The sequence below is a fragment of the Apodemus sylvaticus genome, chromosome 6 (assembly GCF_947179515.1).
Source record: "Apodemus sylvaticus chromosome 6, mApoSyl1.1, whole genome shotgun sequence".
Taxonomy (NCBI): Eukaryota; Metazoa; Chordata; class Mammalia; order Rodentia; family Muridae; genus Apodemus; species Apodemus sylvaticus.
In genome coordinates, this window is record NC_067477.1 from 71,269,657 (window position 1) to 71,292,846 (window position 23,190).

The window sequence follows — 23,190 nt, forward strand, 5'->3', positions numbered from 1 at the left end:
GTTCACCTGGGCATCGGTGCACCCTCTCCTCCCACCTCCGTCCTTCCCTGGCTAGTGCGGTCTGTCCATGTCCTTTTCTAAATTTGAGCAGACGTTGGTCATCAAGATGCCTCAGCTCTCCCACAGACCCACAGAGCAGCTTTTGCCAAGTGTCATTGCAGTTTTGCAGATAAGATGGCTAACGAGAGGGCCTAAGATGACTTGTACCACAGGTGTCACAGCTGGGTGGTGACAGGCTTCGTAGTTTGATATATGGCCCAATCTCTGAATATACAGAATGCCTTAGCTTTTCATCCACAACATAAACAGTGTGTAAATGTGATTAGTGTTGACATGTTGTTAAGGAGATGGGGTGCAGGGTTTCCCATCTGTCTCTTCCTGAGTGAGAATGGACACACTGGTGCCTGATGCCCTAAAAATTACAAAGAACGCTGGCTTCCCAGCACCGTGAGGAACTTCAGTGACATGAAGTATTCATAGTTTCTACTTCATAGTGGTATTCTGAACAGAAGAAGACAGTGTCTTCTTGTTGGTACCATCTCAGACTGTTGGCATGCCATCCTTGATTCCAAAGTTCTTGCTTAAGTTCACCTTCTTAGACAAACTGGAGCAGCGACATCTTAGGTGATGCGTATTTTAGACAATTCATACATTTTAACTCCTTTCCTTCCTTCCTTCCTTCCTTCCTTCCTTCCTTCCTTCCTTCCTTCCTTCCTTCCTTCCTTTCTTTCTCTTTTCTTTTTGAGACAGGGTAGCTCTGGCTGTCCTGGAAGTCAGTGTATACCAGACCTCAAACCCACAGAGACCCGCATGCCTCTGCCTCCCGAGTGCTGGGATTAAAGGCGAGATGCCCAATTTACATCTCACTTCTTGTCCACTCAAAGGTATTTGGTTCTTTTTGTTTTGTTTGTTTGTTTTTGTTTTCTGAGACAGGGTTTCTCTGTGTAACCCTGGCTGTCCTGGAACTCACTCTGTAGTCCAGACGGTCCTGGAACTCACTCTGTGGTCCAGACGGGCCTCGAACTCAGAAATCCACCTGCCTCTGCCTCCCAAGTGTTGGGATTAAAGGCCTGCGCCACCGCCGTCTGGCTCAGAGGTATTTGTTAAATGCATTCCGCTCTGGGGGCATTGATGCTAAGTCCTGGATATGGAGTCAGAATAAATGGTGTGGCTTATGTAATGCTGGAGTTTGTTGTTTGGCAGAAGAGATAGCACCAGATGAGGAAACGCAGGAAACCGTGTAGTGGCAATGGATGGGATAAAGTAGAGAACAGCTCGGCAGAATATCGCAGAGCCGGTGTTTTGTGTTGGGTGCCACGGTCTGAAGGAACGATATCTGAGAACGCAGCAGCTGATTTCGTGCAGTTCTGCTTGACAACTCTCACCCCTTGGGGCTTTGATCCAGGTTGAATTCACTTTTGTACAGACTTCGAGCCAGGGATCCAGCTTCACCCTTTTACGTGTGCATACAACCTTCCTTCCCTTTGTTGAGAAGTTAAGGCTCAGGGGACGGCAGTTCTGTGAGTGTGGACTCAGGTCCTGGCTACTGTTCCGTGACCTCCATGTCGGTTCCGTGCCAGGCTCATGCTGCTCTGTCCCGTGCCTCTGCACTGTACTGCAGTTTGCTTCACTGGCTTTGCTACCATGCCTCTTTCTACTTAGGATCAATTTGGCTATTTGGGGTCTTTGATGACCTAATATAAATTTTAGGATGAGTTTTTCTAGTTCTGTGAAAATTATCATTGGAGTTGTAACGGTGATTACATTGATCTGAACATAGCCCTAAACAATGTAGACATTTTCACAATACTGGCTCTGTCAGCCCCTGAGTGTGGGATATCTGTTGACTTTCTTGTGTCTTCATCAATTTCCTTCTTTGGCATTTTATTTTTTAATCTAATATTATTGGGTGAACCATGTGACTGAATTTTGCTTATTTTTACTTTTCTTTTTTACTTAATTTTATTTTTAAATTTTACTTATTTTACTGAATTTATCTACTTATTTATTTTCTCAGCAACTGGAGAAAGATATTTAATGGAGACAAGAAACACACACATAGCAGAAACATGGAGAAAGGTCCTCTGCAAAGCATAGCGGGGGGGATTTGGGAAGCTAAAAAAAAAAAAAATCCATGACTGATGTTTCTAACAGTGTGTTTGTTGTAAATGTCTTTTCACTTGATGTTTTCCCCTGTGAGATCATAAACTCTTAAAAAGGAAACCTTGATGTCTTACCTGAATTTTTCTTTTTCTCTGAGTCTGACTCAGTGAAGGCACTGAGAAATCAGTGCTCTGAGAGCCTGTGACCATCTGCACTCTGAGTACAATTCTGATTTTAGAAATAATCGCTCCAGGTCTGAACGCTACTGTGTTGGGGTCTGTGTTTATTTCTTGCTCACATGAATATTTTCGAGTCTGTAACTTGGCTGCTCTTCATGCAGGTCACGCAGTCATGGGGTGATGGATGCCTCTTGCTTTTTGTAGAAAAATCATTTGTCAGCTTTGCTGCCAGTGGTATTGACCCTTCTCTGTGCATTAGGTCTGTACAAATTAGTTCTTTGAGAAATTAGTTGGAGTTTTCTTTTTCTCTAGTCAATCTGGACTGCAAAATAATGTTCCACTGTGACCTTTATACATATTGGATTAGAGTAGAATCCAGTCTCACCTCCACTCACCTCCCTCTGCTGTCCTGATGGCTCCTTCCTCCCCCACCCAGATCATCACTTCCGCCTTCATGTTGTATCCGGTCTATCATCCTGTCTCCCTCTTCAGGAGTCTCTCATACACACACACACACACACACACACACACACACACACACACGTACACATGTGTGTGTGTGTGTATCTACATGTAAATTTAAATCTAGACTCTGCAAATGAGAGAAAAATATGTTGTCCATCCAAGTCAGACTTATTTCACTTAGGTTAATGACTTTGATTTTCAAACATTTCTTGCATATGTCACTTTACTCTTCCTTACAGCTGAATAAAATTCCATTTTGTACCCTCTCCAACTCCCTCCAGATACCCCAACACATTTCTCTTGAAACTCCATTTGAGCAGTTGTGGGTCCGCAGAAAACACAGCCCACTATAAAAAAGAGAGAAACTTTTCTGAGTCAGGTTGAGAGCAGCACAAATACAGGTCTAATTATAAACAGAAGATAGTTTGACATCATGACTAGTTAGCCAAGCAACAACAGGGCCTCACAAGAGCCTATGACTCCCCAGGCGTGGCCACTTGACCAGGTTTATAGGACCGGGCATGCGTTCCCTCCAGTGGAGCAAGCCTCAGTGGAGCAATTAGAAAGCTGTTAGTTAGCTCCAGAATGCCCATGATGACCCTGTTGTACTGGTGGACACGTCTTTCTTGAGAGGTCAGTATAGCAGCGTGCTAGGTCCAATGCTGGGCCAGACCCCTGATGTCTTCCTGCCCCAGAGGCCTGATGCACATCCTGACACTGTGTAAGTCAGCAGGAAGGTTCCCAGTCAGTGTCCTGTAACCAAGGTGTGGGGTTTCTTTTGCAATAGGGGTCAGTTATGGCAGACTTAATTTTGTTAAGTACCATCAGTGTTCATGTTACAACAATTATTTACTAGCCAAACAGTGGCAGTAAAGGGAATCTAAAGTTTCATTTCTTAGTAATGAGAGTTCCTTATCTCCTTTTGTTTTTAATTTTCAATTAATAAGCTAACTTTAATTAAGAAATTATTTTTAATTAATCAATTTAAATCAATGGACTAATTGATTTAAAATTTTAATTAACTATTAATTAATTAATTAAGTGTGTGTGTGTGTGTAAGATCCAGGACCCCACACACCGCACAGGATGCCTCATGGTTTCTCTTCCTGCATTTTGTTGATGTGGTCTGTTTGGAAAGTTTTTGTCTTTTTTTTTTCCACTCTTTAATTATTTTGGGTGGAAGTTGCTTACAACCCAAATAATCAAAAAAAATTGAATAATCTAGAGTTACCTATTATGTAAGAAATTCCAGTCACAAATTGGCACTACTTTTATTAATTATAATGAGTGGATTTAGAATCAATCATCAAAGATTAGTCTCAGATCTGACCTTCAGAGATACTCAAGTTCATGTTTGCTTAATGTTTTATTTACAAAATAGTTGTGATTTTTTTTTTAGACTTGGAAAAGGCTTTTTGTTTTGATGCATAATATGATAGCTGACTGTGTGACTTAGCAAACCAAAAATATTTACTTAGAAAATATTTTATTTCAGTTATCGTCCCTGGCGAAAAGGCAGGTTTTGTTCTAGTGTTTTGAACATAACACAGTGTGTTTTAGTTATCAGCACCGTTGGTTGAGTGTGGTTATAGGAAAACACCCAGACACCCATTCACAATATAATGAAAGGTTCCAAAGCTGTCACAGGACATACCTGTTCTTTTAAGTAAGTGAGCTAGATCAGAGAGTCCTATGTCTTTCCTCAGCTCTACAATAATGAGGCACATTGTGAGTGAACTTTCTGGAGCAGACACCAAAACTAGTGTCTTTCAAAGATGCTTGTCCGGGGAGTTTACACCTCGCAGTGGAATCGCTGCCCATGTGCTAAGGGGCGTCCTTGGCGGCTGTGGAGGAGCCTGACTGTCTCCTGTTCATCCCCCTAGGCTTTTTGGAGTCAAACTGGATGCCATTTATAATATAAAGAGTGGGGAGCATTCATTCAATTAATTCTGCTGAACAGAAACAGCTAGAACTTTTCCTCACCTGGTTCAGATATTTTTAAAAATTTCATTCGTGTATTTAAAAGTTTTTGCATGTACAGGTGTTTTGCCTGCTTGTACGCATGTGCGTGCCTGGTGCCTGAGGAAGCCAGTAGAGGGCGCTCAGTCCCCGGGCCCTGGAGTTCGCACAGACTCGTGGGCTGCTGGCCGGGTGCCGAGAATTGAACCAGGACCACTGGAAGAACATCTGGCGCTCTTAACTGCTGAGGCACCTCTCCATCCCTGCTTTAGATCCTGTGATACTTGTCACAGCCCTACAGAGTGTGACAGTACCTGAGAAGTTCTGGACAAATGGCAGTTAGTAAACCGTCATGATTTCTAGTTTTATTTTTATCTTTGATATAACTCTTTCTCCACCTGCACTCAGTAACTTCTGCTTCCTGGATAACCTCCAAATCACTGTGTGTGTGTGTGTGTGTGTTCAGAACACATTGATATACGAGCAGTGCCCTTTTTTATGACACCTCCATTTATGCAAATAGCATTATCTTTTTAAAATCACATCCACCCCATCTAGGACACTTTCTCATCTTTCTGTTCCCTTTCCACGCCATTAGCATATCCCGGACGCTGGTTTTATATCAAGGCACAAGCTAGGGTCGTTTTAGAAAAGGGAACCTCTGTCAAGAAAATGCCTCCACCAGCTGACCTGCGGGCAAGCCTGCAGTCTGTTTTCTTGACTGATGGCTGAGGTGGGAGGGCCCAGCTCAAGGCGCCGCCCCTGGGCTGGGAGAAAGCCAGGAAGCCATGTTTCTCCACCACCGCCTCTGCCTCACTTCCTGCCTCCACTTCCTTCGAGGACGGGCTGTGATGCGGAAGTGTAAGGGAAATAAACCCTTTCTTTCCGATCTACTGGTTTTTTTGGTCATGGTCTTTTAGCACAGCAATAGAAACCCTAACTGAAACAACATCCCTTTGTAAGCGTGTCCTCTCCCTGCCTCCATTGGCACATATGACAGAAAACATAGATATTTTATGGAAAGGGCTCGTTTCATTTGCATGATGGTTATATGAATACCATCTCTCTTAAGAATGAGCCATGGTTTTCTATTCTGTCGTAGTCCTTGGCTTTACAAGTTTCCTTCCTTTTCCTTCTAATATCTCTCTCTCTCTCTCTCTCTCTCTCTCTGTATGTGTGTACATGTACACATACATGCACCCCCAAGACACACGTGTATGCAAGCATGGGCATGCATAGGTGCAGCTGCACATGTATGTGCATGTATGTGTGGGTGGGGCTGCTTGTGTATGTGCATGCATGTGCAGGCGGGGCCACCCTCTGCTATCATCCTCAGGCTGCTTCTACCTAGTCTCTCATTGGCTGGCTGGCCTAGGAGATCTTCCTGTCTCTGTCTCATTAGCATGTGATTAACACCAAGCGTTGTGAGCCCTCATACTCAAGCATTTTACTGACTGAGCTCTCTCTTCCGCCCTCCTTTCTCCATATTATTAGTTAATCGCTTTGTAGCTCCATCAGATTTTTTTTTTTTTTTTGCATAAAGTTTTGCTGTTTTCTTTGACCCCTGATTTGTAATGTCTTGTGTTTTTGACACGTTGCTGGGTGACTGAGGAGAGGGCCTCCTGTTGTTTGATGGAAAATTACCAGGTGCTTCACCTGCCACTCCAGCTGCAGGCTGGAGGCCCCGGTGGAGCTGTCCAGCCCTGGCCAAGCAGGTGGGCTGCCAGGACTGCAGGGGGAGCTTCCCACGGGCTCCCTATAAACACATAGATGGTGTGATTCTCTCAGGGAGGGATGCCAGGGCCGGCTGGGCTGCTTCTGTTGATTTCGCGGTCTGCTTTTCCTGGCAGGGCTGTCGGGGGCATGCTGTTCCTTCTTGTGTCCTGTGTGCTAATCAAGAGCTTCATCATGGGGCAGGGCAGAAGGGACCCCTTTGCGGTTTGCGCGCTCACCAAGATGAAAAAGAATCACAAAACCAAGGGATCTTCTGGACGCTGAGTCCAGTAAAGCCAAAGTTCCAACCCCTCACACTTCGCTTCAACTAGAAGCTGGAGAGGGAAATTCTCACCCTGTAAATATTTTCGCCCTTAGCTCCACCCCTCCCACCCCAGAACGTTCCTTGTTAGGGAGGAATGGACAGAGGGAAGGAGAAAAAGAAGAGATGGAATTGCTGCAGAAAGTAGCGGTGCGTGGGACTGGGCTCCTGGGAGAGGTCAGAATCAAGGCAGTGCCCATCTTACCTGCCTCCGAGCGAGCGCTGGAAAGCAGATGCAAATTAGCTCGTATGGACGTGTTGGAAGGATGAAATGTTTTACAGGCCCAAAATAAGAAATGATAATCAGTTTCTAGAATAAGCAGAATATAGTACAAAAATTAAACTTCTTAAAGACTAGGAATTGTCTTGATTTTGACAAATATTCATTTTAACGGTTCCGTGGTAGTAAAATATGAGTTCTGGTTTTTAAAACCAAGGACCATTTATGACATTGTACTTTTTTTTGCAAAGTATGAAATAGAAAAACCTATCTCTAAAAATAAAGCCTTCTAACCTTAAACTTGAGCGCTTCTCAAAGTTAATGTGATTTTTCTTGACAAGCTCTGCTTCCCTTGTGACAGAACGTCTCTTTCACTTTGAGTCGTCACCACACATTTATGGAATCTGACAGCACTGTTTTCACTCAGCCTTAGACATCTGGGTCAAGGTGATAAGTGAGACATTGCCAGGGCGGAATAATTGGCTGGGCTGGGCGTGGTGTCGAAGGAAGATAACCCGGAGATGAAGAGTCTCACGGGCAACAAAGACACCCCCTCTTTTACTGCGGCTCGAATTCACGCTTACCAGAGTTGTTGAATCCATCCCTGTTGTGTTTTATAAAAAGAAAGAGAAGGAACGAATGTGTTTGGTGGAGGTGCGGTATGGTGTGGGGGAAGGGAGTGCCTCTGCAGGCCCATGCTGAGGTATCCTTTACCCCTGAGGTACCAGCCATAGGACAGATATAGTATAGAATAGAGTTTATTCAGGGCATGGAGAAGGGAGTTGAGGGAGGAGGGAGGAGAGGGGGAGGGGAATGGGGGGAGGAGGGAGGAGAGGAGGAGGGGAATGGGGGGAGGAGGAAGAAAGAGGGTAAGGAGCAGGAGCAAGAGAAGAGAGCAGGAGATGGAGGAGGGGCAAACGGCCCCTTTTATAGTGAGTCAGGCACACCTGGCTGTTGCCAAGTAATTGTGGGGCGGAGCCTAGATGAAATCCTAAGAAACCCTTCATCCATTTCAGTAATTAGTGTAGAAAGGGACTTACTTTGTAGCTAAGGCTAGGGTTCTGAGATTGGAGCCATGATTCTGCTTGATTATATGCATGTGTTTTTCTACCGAGAGTATCATGTATTCTCTTTTGCTTACCAATGACAGTTACCTTGGAGGGTGTAATTTTTTTTTGGTTAGTTAATTTAATTTTTACGATCTTTCTTTCTCTGGGACAAGGTCTCACGCATCCCCAGTTGACCTTGAATTTACTGTGTTGGTGAGGATGACCTTCTCCTCTTCCTGCCCCCACGCCCTGAGTGCTGGGTCACAGGCAATCACCCCCTGTGCCCAGTTTTATTTTTATTGATGGAATAGCAAGAGACCAAATTTCCTGCACTGCCAGGGTCTGTGTAGTTCTGGACTTTACTACATAGAAGGGAGGAGAGGAGACGTCTGGTGGCTCTTGCAGAGAATGCAGTCCAGGCAGCCAGTTGTGTAATAGCCACAGCTGAGAATGGCATTAACTTGCCTTGTGTTAGCAAAGCACACAGATCTGTAAACTGCGATGATGTAGTTTAAAACAAGTGCCGTATTTGGAAGCGAAAGAACAATTTACAAGCAGGAAGGGATTGTGCTTGAAGCAGATGGGTATGTGCCATGTGTGGTGGAGCCTAAGAGCCGTCAACATGACCGTGAATGATGGAGGGCAGCCGCATCCTCCAGGGTTTGTGTTTGCTTCACTGGGCTCAGCACCTCTGCCTTCTGTCTAGATCTGGAACCAGCTGTTAGCTGCTTAGACACAACCAGGTGGTCCCATTCCTCCCATCACCCAGATCGTAAAAAAGAAGGGAGTGACGAAGTCAAGTAATTTACTTTCTCCCTTAGCTTGCTATGTTCTTAAAGTGTTCTAGTGTGTTGTCTGCTACATTGCGCCGTTTTAGGCTACTTCTTTATAATACAGCTCTGAGAGGTATAATATTGACTCTTAGAGTAACTGTTACCAGTTCATAAGCTGTTAGGCTTAGCAACATTCTACTGGAAAAATCCGGAGACTGTGTTAACCATGCATTACCTTTTGTACCCAGGAATGTGTTCTGTCTCTAGACTGGAAAGAATTAGAAGTCACTGGGGCATAGAGACGGGTATTCTTGGTTGTAAACTTGACTACCTCTGCAACTGACTAAAATCCAAAGCTGGAGGGCACATCTGTGAGGGATTGCTACTTAATCTGAAGTAGGTGAGTCTGCTTCTAATCATGATCTTCAAGATCTTCCAGGTGGGAACGCATATATGCCTTTAATCTGGGCCTCACCTTCTGCTGGGAGTCTCTTTAAGGCCATGGAAGAAGGAAGCTTTTGCTCTTTGCCTGCTGAGCATCGGGCATAATTCTTCCAGTTTCCCGCATATACAGAAGATCAGACGAGGCATCCAGGCTCCTGGACTAAGCAACTACTGGATCATTGGACTGCCCGATAAACGGGCAGCCATATATATGAGTTATATTCCCAGCATCCACATTAGGGGGCTGAAGATATCTATCTATCTATCTATCTATCTATCTATCTATCTATCTATCTATCTATCTATCTATCTATCTTTCTATCTATCTTTCTTTCTATCTATCTATCTATCTATCTATCTATCTATCTATCTATCTATCTATCTATCTTTCTACCTATCTATCTATATCAGAACCCAGACTAATACACCTATCATCATCATCACCATCATTATTATATTCCCAGTACTTATTACAACAGGACTTACAGTTTTTACTCATACACTAGCCATTCCCACCACTGAATCATGTGTCATGAGAGTAAGGCATTCTCCTGCTCACTGTTACACCCTCAGTGCTAGGTCACTGCTGACAGTGAGTTACCCCTTGATGGATACTTTAGTAAAACTGAGTGTATTCATGAATCCATCCAATTCAGCAACTTTTCTCATTGCAAAACTCACCGAAGATCTGACACTTTCCTATAAAGCAGCAGTTACCTTAAATAGGTTGACAAGACTTTCTGTCACCAGCGAGTGATAATCTAGCGTGATTGACAAGAACAGCAAGTTGGGGAGCTCTGGCGGTGGATGGGAGGCAGCACGCTCAATGCTCTAAGCGATTGTTGGTAAGACTGTAAAATCAAACTACCTCACCCTATTATAGTAATAACCCTCCATTTCCCTGTACATTTCCTCAAGTTAATGGTATTATTTTGGGCCTAAATCATCGTAAAGAATTGCCTCAGTAGGCAACATTATGGGTATTAAACATTAAAACTGTTAGTGGAATATCTCTAATTTGTGATGTCGCCATGCCACGTGTTAGCTTGACACATGAGAAGGCAGTGCCCATGACTCATCTGTGGGGATATGTAAGACCTTTGTGGCTTTTACTCTGATGATTTAAAATCGAGTGGGATTCTAGGCTGTCAGCCTGAGCTCCTCATCACCAGATCCTCCCACCATAGCCCGGTGCTCACATAGCCTCTCTTTTTGTTGATGCTAGAATTATGTCACCATATGCATCTGCCTTTGTAGTTTTGGCTACTGTAGTGTCTCAAACATTTGTGAGAAATGTTGAGAAACTGTTGTGAAATATGAGATTAAAATAAAACAAAACAAAACAAAAAAAAAACAGAGGCTTCCAGGCAGTGGGGGTACGTGTCTTTAATCCTAGCACTTGGGAGGCAGAGGCAGGCAGATCTCCATGAATTCAAGGCCAGTCTGGTCTGCAGAACAAATTCCAGGACAGCCAGAACTACACAGAGAAACCCTGCCCCCCGGAAAAAAAAAAAACCCAAACTAAACCGAACCAAAGCAAACAAAAACCAGAGGTCACTTGTGTGATAGCACACTTGTGCCAAGTGAAATCCAAGCAGTGTGATGACGCCACACACAGGAGCCTGGGTCTGACCTCCCACTGATGACTAACCACTGGGGGATTCGAATAAGGCGGAAGATGTGAGAAAGTCAAGAGGAAGGAGCACTTTCAATATCAGTCAACATGACTTGGTGACACTGGAGGAGGGAGGTTGATGGTCAGGGCTCAGGGGACTGGACAGGAGACAGCCCAGCGTTTCTCCAGGTGAAGCAAAGAAAGGATTTACTCTAAATACAACAACAAAACAACAACAACAAAAAAAATAATTCTGGAGTTAATCTTCTAATATCATTTGAATATGTACATAGTCAAAATTAGGCATAATTTTGTTTTATTAGTTTTATAAAACCAAAATGTATTTGCAAAGTAAATATAAACTCTAAAGTTGTTTATATAATTATATGCTAACCCTAAATTTAAAAGTTTAATTTCATATGATAAATGGTACTGTCTAGAAAGCAAATTTTATAAATTTACAAAAAAAAAAACCCTGATTTGTTGTAAAAGCAAATAAGTTCTTGCAAACTAAATATGGTAAAGATTGCTTCAGTTTGGGATATTTTGAATGAGAACCGGAAAGTGGCTGGGATTTTTTTTTTTTTTTCTCTGACACAGGGTTTCTCTGTGTAGCCCTGGCTGTCCTGGAACTCACTCTGTAGACCAGGCTGGCCTAGAACTCAGAAATCCGCCTGCCTCTGCCTCCCAGAGTGCTGGGATTACAGGCGTGCGCCACCTCCGCCCGGCAAGTGGCTGGGATATTAAAGATGCAAACTCTTTTAAAGTAGAGGCACTACATTCCTCCCACTTAAGGACTTGCCTTAGGGTTCTTACTTGGTGTGAGAGTCTGCTCCCAAAACCAACCTCAGTAGCTATTTCTCTTCAGGGTCAGTGTGGGCTTGTGTCACACGGGACATTTCCTATAACATTGTAACTCATCCATTTCTTTGAAGGTAAGTTTTTAAACTTTCTCCAGAGACTGGGATGGGACACAGGAAAGTTTTGTTTGGTGAAAGAAAGCATTGACATTCTGGGCTTTAAGCCAGACTTCCACCAGAAAAGAAGACCTCTTTTGGAGGGCTGGGGAGAGAAATGCATGAGAGCAGACGATTAAAGCAAAACAAAACTTCTCACACTGTTAAAGCAGAAGGGACTGTGAAGAGCTGGCTGTAAGCGAGGAGGTGGTGGGAGCTAAAATCCAGGATGGTTTCTGATAACAGGAGACGGGGTCACCAGAAGGCCCTGAGAAGCCAGTCTAGTGACAGTGAAGTTCATGGGAAGGTGACTGTGCTGCTTGGATACTGCCTGTGAGTCTGGTGACAGTGTGGGCTGCTGTTTGCCATCAGAGAGACAAAGTGGATGGGGGAGCTCCGTTGGAACCTAGGGAAGCTGTTGGGCATCCCTGTGGTCCTGTTCCTGTGCCTGATTGCAGATGTGCAGAGAGTGTTTCTCTTCCATATTCTAAATCTCACACAAAGTCCTTTTGGCTGCTCAAATGCAATCCGTGTAAAAAGGGGGAGGATTCAGGGATATAATTTCAGCAGAACCAGGTCAACACCAGCACAAATCGCCAGCAGCCTGGCTTTCAAGGACACTCTTTTCTGGTCTCACTGAGGCCAGGACAGGGCCATGAAAGTATAGGCTGGGCATCTCCTGAGAGCAGATATCAAATGTTGGGTTGCCCCAAGACTGACTGTGGGCCTGGTGACCACACGAGGGAATGGAGCTTAGAGCATCCAATGTGAGAGTGGGAAGCAGGTCCTGGGCCATGTTATCACTGCTCCTGGCAATAGAAGAAGCAATTGTCTTGGGAGAAAATCTTTGACAATTCAGTTTGCAGAGCAAGCAATTATTTCATAATTATGGGACACTATGCTCATTGGAAAGCAAGCCATTATGTGCAGGCTCATCAACAAATTTAGACACCCATAAAATAAGTTCTTGGGATTGTTAATGGAATTAGCCATCCTAAAGTGGATTCTTTTTTTGCTTGTTTGTTTTGTTTAATTTTTTGGAGACAGGGTCTCTGTAATCCTGGCTGCCCTAAAAACTTGCTATGTAAATCACGCTGGCTTCAAACTCACAGATGTCTTCCTGCTTCTGCTTCCAAGTGCTGGGGTTAAAGGCATGTGCCACCGTGGCCCAACATAGGTTCTTAATTACTATTGGAATGATAAAGATACTTAGGGCAGGCAACAATGGCTGTGTGCCACAGCATTTCCCACCTACCAAGACCAGGAATGAGTAAGTGGGGTTGTAAGAGACAGACAGACAGACAGACAGACAGACAGACACACACACACACAGACATAGACATAGACATAGACATAGAGACACAGAGAGAATTCTTGAAATGTAAAATACACTTGTTAAAATTTTAAAAATTTGGCATAGCCTGCCAGGAGAGAGTGATCTCCCAGCAGCGCTTTCACTTCTGAGTGCAGAGGTGAGATCTCCACCTTCTCTCTGGAGGGGACCAGCTAGGAGCACACAGGGCCTAAGATCAGTGGAGCAGCTGGGACAGAAGTCTCTCCACTGCCATTTGCACCAGGGAGCCCGGAAACTCCACAGTCTTCTGTGCATAGCCTGCCAGGAGAGAGTGATCTCCCAGCAGTGCTTTCACTTTTGAGCTCAGAGGAGTAAGGACACAGGCTTACAGGCCCACAGGAGGAATAAACTCCAGCCAGAGACAAGAATACCAACTAGCACCAGAACCAAGGCAAGAGACAAGAATAACAAGGCAAGCACAAGAACCCTACCAGCAGAAACCTAGGCCACATGGCAACATCAGAACCCAGTTCTCCCACCACAGCAAGTCCTGGATACCCCAACACACTGGAAAAATTAAAGTTGGATTTAAAATCGTATCTCATGATGCTGATAGAGGGCTTCAAGAAAGACTTAATTAATTCCCTTAAAGAAATACAGGAGAACATTGGTAAACAGGTAAAAGCCCCTAAAGAGGAAACACAAAAATCCACTAAAGAAATATAGGAGATCATAGGTCAACAGGTAGAATCCCTTAAAGAAGAAACACAAAAATCCCTTAAAGAATTACAGGAAAGCACAAACAATCAAGTGAAGGAACTGAACAAAACCATCCAGGATCTAAAAGTGGAAGTAGAAACAATAAAGAAATCACAAAGTGAGACATCTCTGGAGATAGAAAACCTTGGAAAGAATTCAGGAGTCATAGATGCAAGCATCAACCACAGAATACAAAAGATAGAAGAAAGAACCTTAGGTGCTGAAGATACCATAGAAAACATTGACTCAACAGTCAAAGAAAATGCAAAATGCATAAAGCTGGTAACCCAAAACATCCAGGAACCCCAGGACACACAATGAGAAGACCAAAACTAAGGATTATAGGTATAGTCGAGAGTGAGGATTTATAGCTTAAAGGCCCAGTAAATATCTTCAACAAAATTGTAGAAGAAAACTTCCCTAACCTAGAGAAAGAGATGCCCATGAACGTACAAGAAGCCTTCAGAACTTCAAACAGACTGGACCAAAACAGAAAATCCTCCCAGCACATAATAATCAAAACACCAAATTCACTAAACAAAGAAAAAATATTAAAAGCAGTAAAAGGAAAAGGGCAAGTAACTTATAAAGGCAGACCTATCAGAATCACACCAGACTTCTCACCAGAGATGATGAAAACTAGAAGATCCCGGGTAGACCTTGTACAGACCCTAAGAGAACACAAATGCCAGCCCAGGCTATTATATCCAGCAAAACTCTCAGTCATCATAGATGGAGAAAGCAAGATATTCCATGATAAAACCAAATTTACACAATATCTGTCCACAAATCCAGCCCTACAAAGGATAATTGATGGAAAATGCCAACACAAGGATGGAAACTACACCCTAGAAAAAGCAAGAAAGTAATCTTCCAACAAACCCAAAAGAAGATACCCACACAAACATAAAAATAACATCAAAAATAACAGGAAACAACAACCACTATTCCCTAATATCTCTTAACAACAATGGACTCAGCTCCCCAATAAAAAGACATAGACTAAAGAAATATTTCTCATGTAAATCTTCAATTTTATCAGAAAATATTTGTAATTCCCCTTTTAATTAATTTATTAATATTTTTATGTCTATTTTATCTGCATTATTTTTCATGATAATCTTCAATTTTAATGTCTTTCTATATACTTCCTCTATGTTATCAGAAATATTTTCAATGTAAATCTTTGATTTTATCACAAATGTTTCTAATTCCACCTTCAATTAATTTAGAAAGAGTTTTTATATCTACCATTTTTATGTAAAAATTTCCATGAAATAGTCAATTTTAATGTGAAAAATTTAAAAATTCAATGCATAAAATTAATAGCATTTTTTAAAATTAGCACACATTAATTATATATACTACTGGGTTTCATTGTGACATTTTTCTTTTTTTTATTCGATATATTCTTTATTTACATTTTGAATAATTTCCCCTTTCCTGGATACCCCCTCCCCGAAAGTCCCATAAGCCCTCTTTCCTCCCTCTGTTCCCCCATCCACCCCTTCCCGCTTCCCTGTCCTGGTAATCCCCTACACTGCTCCACTGAGCCTTTACAGGACCAGGGGCCACTCCTTCCTTCTTCTTGGGCTTTATTTGATATGTGAATTGTGTCTTGGGTATTCCAAGCTTCTAGGCTAATATCCACTTATCAGTGAGTGCATACCATGAGTGTTCTTTTGTGATTGGGTCACCTCATTTAGGATAATATTCTCCAGTTCCATCCATTTGTCTAAGAATTTCATGAATTCATTGTTTCTAATGACTGAATAGTACTCCATTGTGTATATATACTACATTTTTTGCATCCATTCCTCTGTTGAGGGACATCTGGGTTCTTTGCAGCTTCTGGCTATTATAAATAGGGCTGCTATGAACATAGTGGAACATGTGTCCTTATTACATGCTGGGGAATCCTCTGGGATTCCTTCCTCTCTCTCTCTCTCTCTCTCTCTCTCTCTCTCTCTCTCTCTCTCTGTGTGTGTGTGTGTGTTGCTCATAGTCATTATTCCTTATGCCCTCATCCTACTGCACACCTGCTGATTCCCTTCCTCTTCCTAACTAGACCTCCTTCTGTTTTCATCTAGTGTGTCTTTCTGGCAATCCAATGAGTTTACAGTGGGATGAGTTTACAGAGGGTATCTGTGGGCAGCTTACCAGTGGCTACACCACAGAAGCAAACGTCTCTTTCTCCACCATTGATTAACAACATACAGACGGACATGACCCCGGGGCCTGGGCTCCACGATGGGCATCTTGTAGGTTCTTGTTCAGGCCATGATAGCTACTGTCAGGTCATCAGTGCTCTGGCCATTCGAGCCCTGAGGACAGCTCTGCTCCGCCCTCTGTCTCTTACCTTCTTACCACCCCTTCTCCTGAGACATTCCGCGAATCCCAGATGAGTCCTATAAATGTCTGATTTATGACCGAGCATCCAACAGTCACTTATTCTCAGCACTTGGACCAGTTATGAGTCTCTGGAGTAACCACTGTCCTGCAAACAGAAGCTTCTCAGGGATTAGAAAGCTAATCTCTGCGTACAAATCTAAGTGAAAGCAGTTTGAAAACATGAGCATTTAGCCAAACAGTATTAGTAGCTTCCCCACCAGGACTAATTGATATAGAAGAGACTCCAAGTCATGGAGTTGATATGATACAGAGTTTGTTAATAGATATGCTTAGGAGGCATTAAGTCATACAAGTAGACGTTGGCTAAGGGAGTGCTGCCTCCAAACACCTCAAAGAGAAGTACCGTGCTAACCAGTCCTGTCAGGATGCCAGGGTGTAAATATTTGTCTGTCAGTACTGAGCAGCCATTAGGCTCCATCCGCCTGACAAAGGAGGCCACCACCTTTCTTTACTCTTACATCTCTAGCTGAGATCTTACCTTGGGACTTGGGGTGACAGTCATCACTAAGTCCTGGCCTACCATAAAGGCCCCAGTTCTCATTTAAGCAAAACATCATTTTCTGTGCACATCGCCCATCTGCACGTGGCCAGATTTGCAGCATATCATCTTTCTTTAGACTGTTAACCTGGGGGCAGGTGTTAATCCTACTGTGTGAGAATAAGACAACTACCACAGTTTGTGAGCCAAAATTGGAAGATGGTAAAACCTGCTCCCAACCTGCTCCTCCTTGGGCATTAGCCAGTTTGGGAAGTGCTATTATTAAAGAACTTTTCCTTTATTTTTTCTGTGTGGAGTGGATTTTTAAGGGGGCACATTTCTGCTATCTTATGACCATAGTCTCTTGACCAGGTTTACAGTACCAGTTAGAAATTTTCTTCATCAGAGCAGGCTTCACATCCAATCAGAAAGTGACCAGATAATCCCGTGAGAGCCATGCTGTCTGGTGGGCCGTGTCTTGTCTGGCCATGGTCGTAGCTCGTGGGATTGAGAACTGAGCAAGACTGTTGCTGATTTTCTTCCTTAATGGGATGCATTGCACCCTGCAGTACCAGGGAAGCTAGCTGGCTACCAAGGGGCAGCTTCTAGTTCAGTCCCAGCTTGATTTTTATGTCCTACAACTGTGTAGAGCCTTCAGCACAGGGTCTTTACCTTTGGTTCTAGTGGACAACCAGGGCGACGGCAAGAGTTCTGAGGGCTTCAGGAGCCTCCTGACTAACAAGGGTGGTGGTTTACCCCAGCACTGAGATTTTAGAACATTTTTCAAGACTTTTTTTTATTTTTACATGAGTGAGTGTTCTGCTTACACATGTTTATATCTGCCCTATGCACACGCCTGATGCCTGCCAAGGTCTGAAGAGGGTATTGGATCTTCTGGAACTGGAGTTGTAGATGGTTTGTGGAGCTGGGCAACAAACCTGGGTCCTCTGAAAGAACAGAAGTATTCTAACTGCGGAGCCATCTCTCCAGCCCCTGGGACTGGGGTGGTTTTGTTTTAAATTACAATTGCTTTCTGGGAGCAACAGCATTCATGCAGCATACTTCTGTTCAAATGCCTTTCCCCCCCTTTAAATTGCTTTTATTTATTTATTTTGTAAAGTACTTATTTATTTATATAAACGCTTTATTTGCATGCCTGCATGACAGAAGAAGGCATCAGATCCCATTACAGATGGTTGTGAGCCACTATGTGGTTGCTGGGGATTGAACTCAGAACTTTTGGAAGAGCAGTCAGTGCTCTTCTAAAGCACCAAGCCATCTCTCCAGGCCCTAAATTTTATTTTATATTTTATTTTTTTAAATTAGCTTACAAAGTAGCAGGTTTTCTAAGAAATTCTCAGGTTTCTGGCTAGGGAAAACTAATTCTCCCTCCCTCAGAGTCCTTAATTGTTTGGTGGTCTTCATGTAAGGAGGAGACCTATGAACTGTCTACTGCCCATGTTGGCATGTTAGCTGCCACTGCTGTTGATTAGGTATGGTTTAGGTAGCTCTGTTGATTTCTCTGCCATGTTTAGAAGACTGCTCTTCTAAAGTGTTATCTGACCATAGGTAGAGGGTTTGTGTTGTAGATTATTGCTTGGGGCTGGGATCCCATGGTCATCTGTTCTCTGCATTTCGACCAGTTATGACTTTCTATAATGGTCTCTGCTGTGAAAAGAAGCTTCTTACACTGGGCAGTGGTGGCACACACCTTTACTCCCAGCACTTGGGAGGCAGAAGCAGGCAGATTTCTGAGTTTGAGGCAAGCCTGTTCTACAGAGTGAGTTCCAGGATAGTCAGGGCTACACAGAGAAACCCTGTCTTGAAAAACCGAAAACCAAAAAGCAAAAACCCAAAAAAAAGTTTCTTTAATGAGGGATGAGAACTACATTTATCTGAAGGTTTTCTTGATGACAGCCATGCTGACTGAAGGGAGCTGGCACCTCAGAGTAATTTTCCTTTGCATTTCTCCGCTGCCTACTCACCTGGTTTGCTTTCTGTTGCTGTGACGAGTACCATAACCACAAGCAACGTTGGAAGGGAAGGGTTTACTTAATTTTAAAGGATTAGCATTCATCGTTGAGGAAGTCGGGTCAGAAACTTACGGCAGCTCTTGGAGGCAGCGGGAGCGGAGCTGTGGAGGAGTGCTGCCTATTGGCTTGCTCCCAGCTTGCTTGCTTTGTATCTCACCGGGGACCACCTGTGCAGAAGTGGGAGCGCTAGCTGTGGGCTAAGTCCTCCCACATCAGTCAGTAATCAAAAGATGCTCCACAGTCCGATGGGGGCATTTTCCCAACTGAACTTCCCTCATCCCAGGTGACTTCAACTTTTGTCAAGATGACAAAAATCACCCAGCTCAGCTAAGTCTATTGTGCACTTTTTACTTCAAAGAACCATACATTTATTGCTGAGTGGTGGGTGTTCATGCCTTTAATCCCACAATTCAGGGGGCAAGGCAGGCAAATCTCTGAGCTCAAGGCCAGCCTCGTTAACAAAGCAAGTTCCAGGACAACCAGGGCTACACAGAGAGACCCTGTCTCAAAAAACAAACAAACAAAAACAACAAAACAGACATATCAGGAACAAAATTACATTTGTCTACTTGGGCGGGTGCACGTGCCACAGGGTGTTTAGAGGTCAGAGGACAAAAGTCAGTTCTTTCTTTCTGCCATACGGTTCTTGAGGTCATCACACTTGGGTCATCACACTTGGGTCATCACACTTGGGTCATCACACTTGGGTCATCACACTTGGGCAGCAAGGATCTTCACTCAGCCATTTCATTCATAGCTTTGAAAGTGTGCAGCTGAGTCCTACGGCAGGTTTATAGCAGACGAAAGCGCTTCCTCAGCTCATTAGGCTGTGTTTCATTGACTATTTCCTTTAAAGACAGAAGCTTTTAAGCGAGGTCCCACTTGTCCATCTGATTTGCTGAGCAACTGGAGTCCTGATCTGGAAGTGCTCCCCAACGCCCTCATCCCACACCACTTTTACTTTTCCTCTAGTGGTTCCCAGTCTCGGGTTTGATATTAAAGCCTTTGATCTGCTGGGATTTACTTTTGTGTAGGGTGAGAGATAGAGGTCACGCTCACTCTCCGACATTAGGATGGTCCATTTACCCAGCATCATGTTAGAGACTTATTTTGGTTTGTTTTGGTTTTGTGTTGTTGTTGTTGTTATTGTTGTTGTCAACAAGTGCTCTTGGTGTCTTTGTCAAACGTTAGGTGAGGTATGGTGGTTATATCTGGACCTTCTCTTCCATCCATCGGAATGTCTGTTTTTGTGACGTTTCTATGCTGCTTTTATTACTGTGACTCTGTAGTATAACTTGAAATCAGGTCAGGTATGGTGACATTCCCAGCTTTATTCTTCCCAGGACTGCTTTGTCTATCTGAGGTATTTTGTGCTTCTATATAAACTTTAGGATACACACACACACACACACACACACACACACACATATACTTTTTAAAATGAAGTTTGGCATTGGATTTTGGTGGAGATTCTGTTGAATGCACAGAAGACTTTAGCAATAGCCATTTCCAGATTATCAAATCTTCTAGTTGATGAGTGTGGGTAGTTTTGCCCATTTCTTCATTTCCTCTCCTGTTTTTTTTCTATTGCTTTTCTTTTCTCTGATCCCAGCACTTGCAAGGCAAAAGCAGGTGGATTTGAAGCCAGCCTGGCCTTCAGAGCAGCAGCAACAGCTACGTGAAGAAACCCTGTCTTGAAAAACAAAAATAAAAAGCAAAAACAAAGAACAAATTCTTTTAATTATGTGTGTGTTTGTGCCTGTGAATGAAGTGCCCATGGCCCTCAGAAGGAGGCATCAGACGCCTTAGAGCAAGAGTTAGAGGGAGTTGTGAGTTGCCTGACGTAGGTGTTGGGAACATGTCTTGGGTCCCTTGGAGACTAGGCAGGAAGCACTCCTCACCACTGAGCCACCTGTCTAACCTCAGCTCTATTCCAGTCAGGAAAAAAAATGCAGCCCATGCAGACTTGACTGGCCTGAAACTTTATGCATAGAGGCTGGCCTCTAACTCACAGAGATCTGTCTTTGTCTGTTGATGCTAAAATTAAAGGCATTTGACACATGATGGCTGGTCTGGCTTCCTAATGGAGACACTTGAAAGTGTAATATCCCTCTTGGGGACCTAGAGTGACAGATAAGCCACTTAGACTACTGCTGAACAAGTACATTTTCCCTTAGTGTTGCTTTCTCGAGTGTAAAATGAGAACATTAATTTTTATGTAGGAGAGTTGTTCTGTGGCTAAAGAGAGCTGTTAAAGCTCCTATTACAGACCACAGTGAACCACAAACAAGTAACATTGCAGTTCATAATTCATAACAGTGAGAGCAAACCCTTTTTTGTGACATGCTTGCATGAGATTATTCGTATAGGTATATGAAGGGAACATTTCTTTACAGGCCTGTGTTTTATACATTTAGTAGCAGTTAGCAGCGGTGGTAGACACCTGGTCAGATGAACACACTGTGTAATTGAGCTAGCATCCTGGTACCATTAGAAAAGCAAGTAGTTTTGGTTATTAATCCCTGATTTCCTGGTTTGAGACCCAGGACTCTGGGCATGGTTTAGTGGCTCAGGTGAAGACCTGTCAACCTGTACAAGATGGCTGTACTTGCTTCTCTGACTGTCCCGCTAGCAAGATTTTCTTTTGCATTTCATTAAGTATTCACAGTACACCTGTGTAACTGTGACTTTCCTTTCTAAGATTTTCTAAGAACAGCAGGAAACAGAGCGTTTTTAGTTCAAATGTATATATATACCAACCAAAAACCAAACCAACCAACTAACCAACCAAATCAAACCAAACCAAACCAAAAACAACCTACCAACAACCAAACAAGAAACTGACCAAATTCAAAACAAAAGGACCAGTGCACAGCCCTGGCCTGTGAAGAGGACTCTGCCCAGAGCACTGAAGACCTGATCTTGCTCTTCACAGGCAGTGATTGTATCTTCTTCTTAGAACTCTGGCTTCATTGATACTTAGGGTTCTTAAATTTGTATTATAATGTTACTGAATTGTTAACATTATGGAACTTACCAGAAGAAAGTTATATCTTTATCCCCAGATATTACGTGTTTTTATTTGCCTACTAATAGACTCGGGTTCCTTAACTCCGGTGGAGGCCGTTCCCATTCAGAAGATCCACACAGAGGCCCAGTAGAGCAGTCCACTCGACTCTTCCACAGGAGGGGTCTGCTTCCTTTTTCTCCTTCCACTGTGTGGGTCCCAGGGCTCCACTTCAGGTCATAAGGCTTGTCCCCAAATTTCTTTACCTGCCAAGTCATTGCCTTATACTGGAATTTTATGTTGTGAAGGAAGGTAAATTTGTGCTTTTTTCTTTTTTAAAGCACCTAAACTCCTCGTCCAGGCTTTGATCTACACATTTCATATGAAATGTTTTGTTATAGTGAAAAAGAGCACTGGTATTTTTCCCATGGAAATTCTTGTAATTACTTCTGAAAACAGCATTTACCAGTCTTCAAGAAGTGACATGGTGGGAACAAGCACTCTGCAATGTTCCCTAGAAGTAATTAAAGGCATGGATGCTTGTGTCTTGTTGATCTTGGGAGGAGTGTAGCAACAGCGCTCTGAAGGCCTGACCTGGAAGCTATGATTCTAGGTATTTCCTTTGGTGCTTGGAACAGCATAACAGGAGAACAGTATGACCCGAGGACAGAAGGGTGTTGATGAGATTCATTGTGGACTTAGTGATCGATCGGCAGGGTGTGGGACGTGACCAGAATAAAATGCAGTTCATTGTTGTCAGGAGGAAAAAAAACTAGACTACTCTGTAAGTTTCAAACCTAGGACAAACAGCTAAGGTACCTATTTAACACAGTAAAGTGGACCTGGCCTCCAGGTTCTCCCAGCAAGTCACTACCAACTACTGGTGTGGCTGGCATACACCAGCCCCTACCCGAACTCTCCACCCCGGGGGGCTGGGCTGCTCTTCCCTATAGAAGGCAGACATTTTGGATCCCCACCCCTTTTGCACCTTTGGCCTCCTGGCTGCTGTGTCCCCCACCCCACCCGGCTTCCCCTTTTCCCCTCTCCCTTCCCTCACCTTCTCCACACTACTGAGGTCAGCCTGGTCATGTCCACTCTGGACTCTCCCAGATGTCTCTGCCTCTGGCTATGCTCTCCTAAATGTCTGTAACGAACCTTCTCCTCTACCATACCTAGGTGCAGTCCTGGCCAGTCCTGTCCTTTTTACTTCATTCACCCCCTAATCTAATAATTAGGACTTATCGATAAATATGGCTAGCTTGGACAGAGAAGATCTAACTGAAAAACCTAAAATAAGTCCGCAATATTAATAGGATATGTTCAGGAGAAAAGTATGTTATTAAAGGACAAAATGTCAGAATGTGTGTAAGCGCTCGGTTCAGAGAGTGCGTGGCACCTCGGAGGACTAC

The 23,190-nt window shown here is 43.5% G+C and overlaps 1 long non-coding RNA gene across 4 annotated transcripts in view; it reads left to right on the forward strand.

The window, feature by feature from the left end:
* LOC127687355 (uncharacterized) overlaps positions 1–23,190 on the forward strand; it is a 118,648-nt gene that overhangs the window by 23,177 nt on the left and 72,281 nt on the right. The window contains exon 1 of one of the 4 annotated variants that reach the window (XR_007978375.1): positions 7,546–7,664. The exons of the other annotated variants lie outside the window; for them this stretch is intronic. This is a non-coding gene — a long non-coding RNA (uncharacterized LOC127687355). Of the gene's footprint in view, positions 1–7,545; positions 7,665–23,190 lie in introns of those variants that run through there. 4 annotated transcript variants of the gene reach the window in all.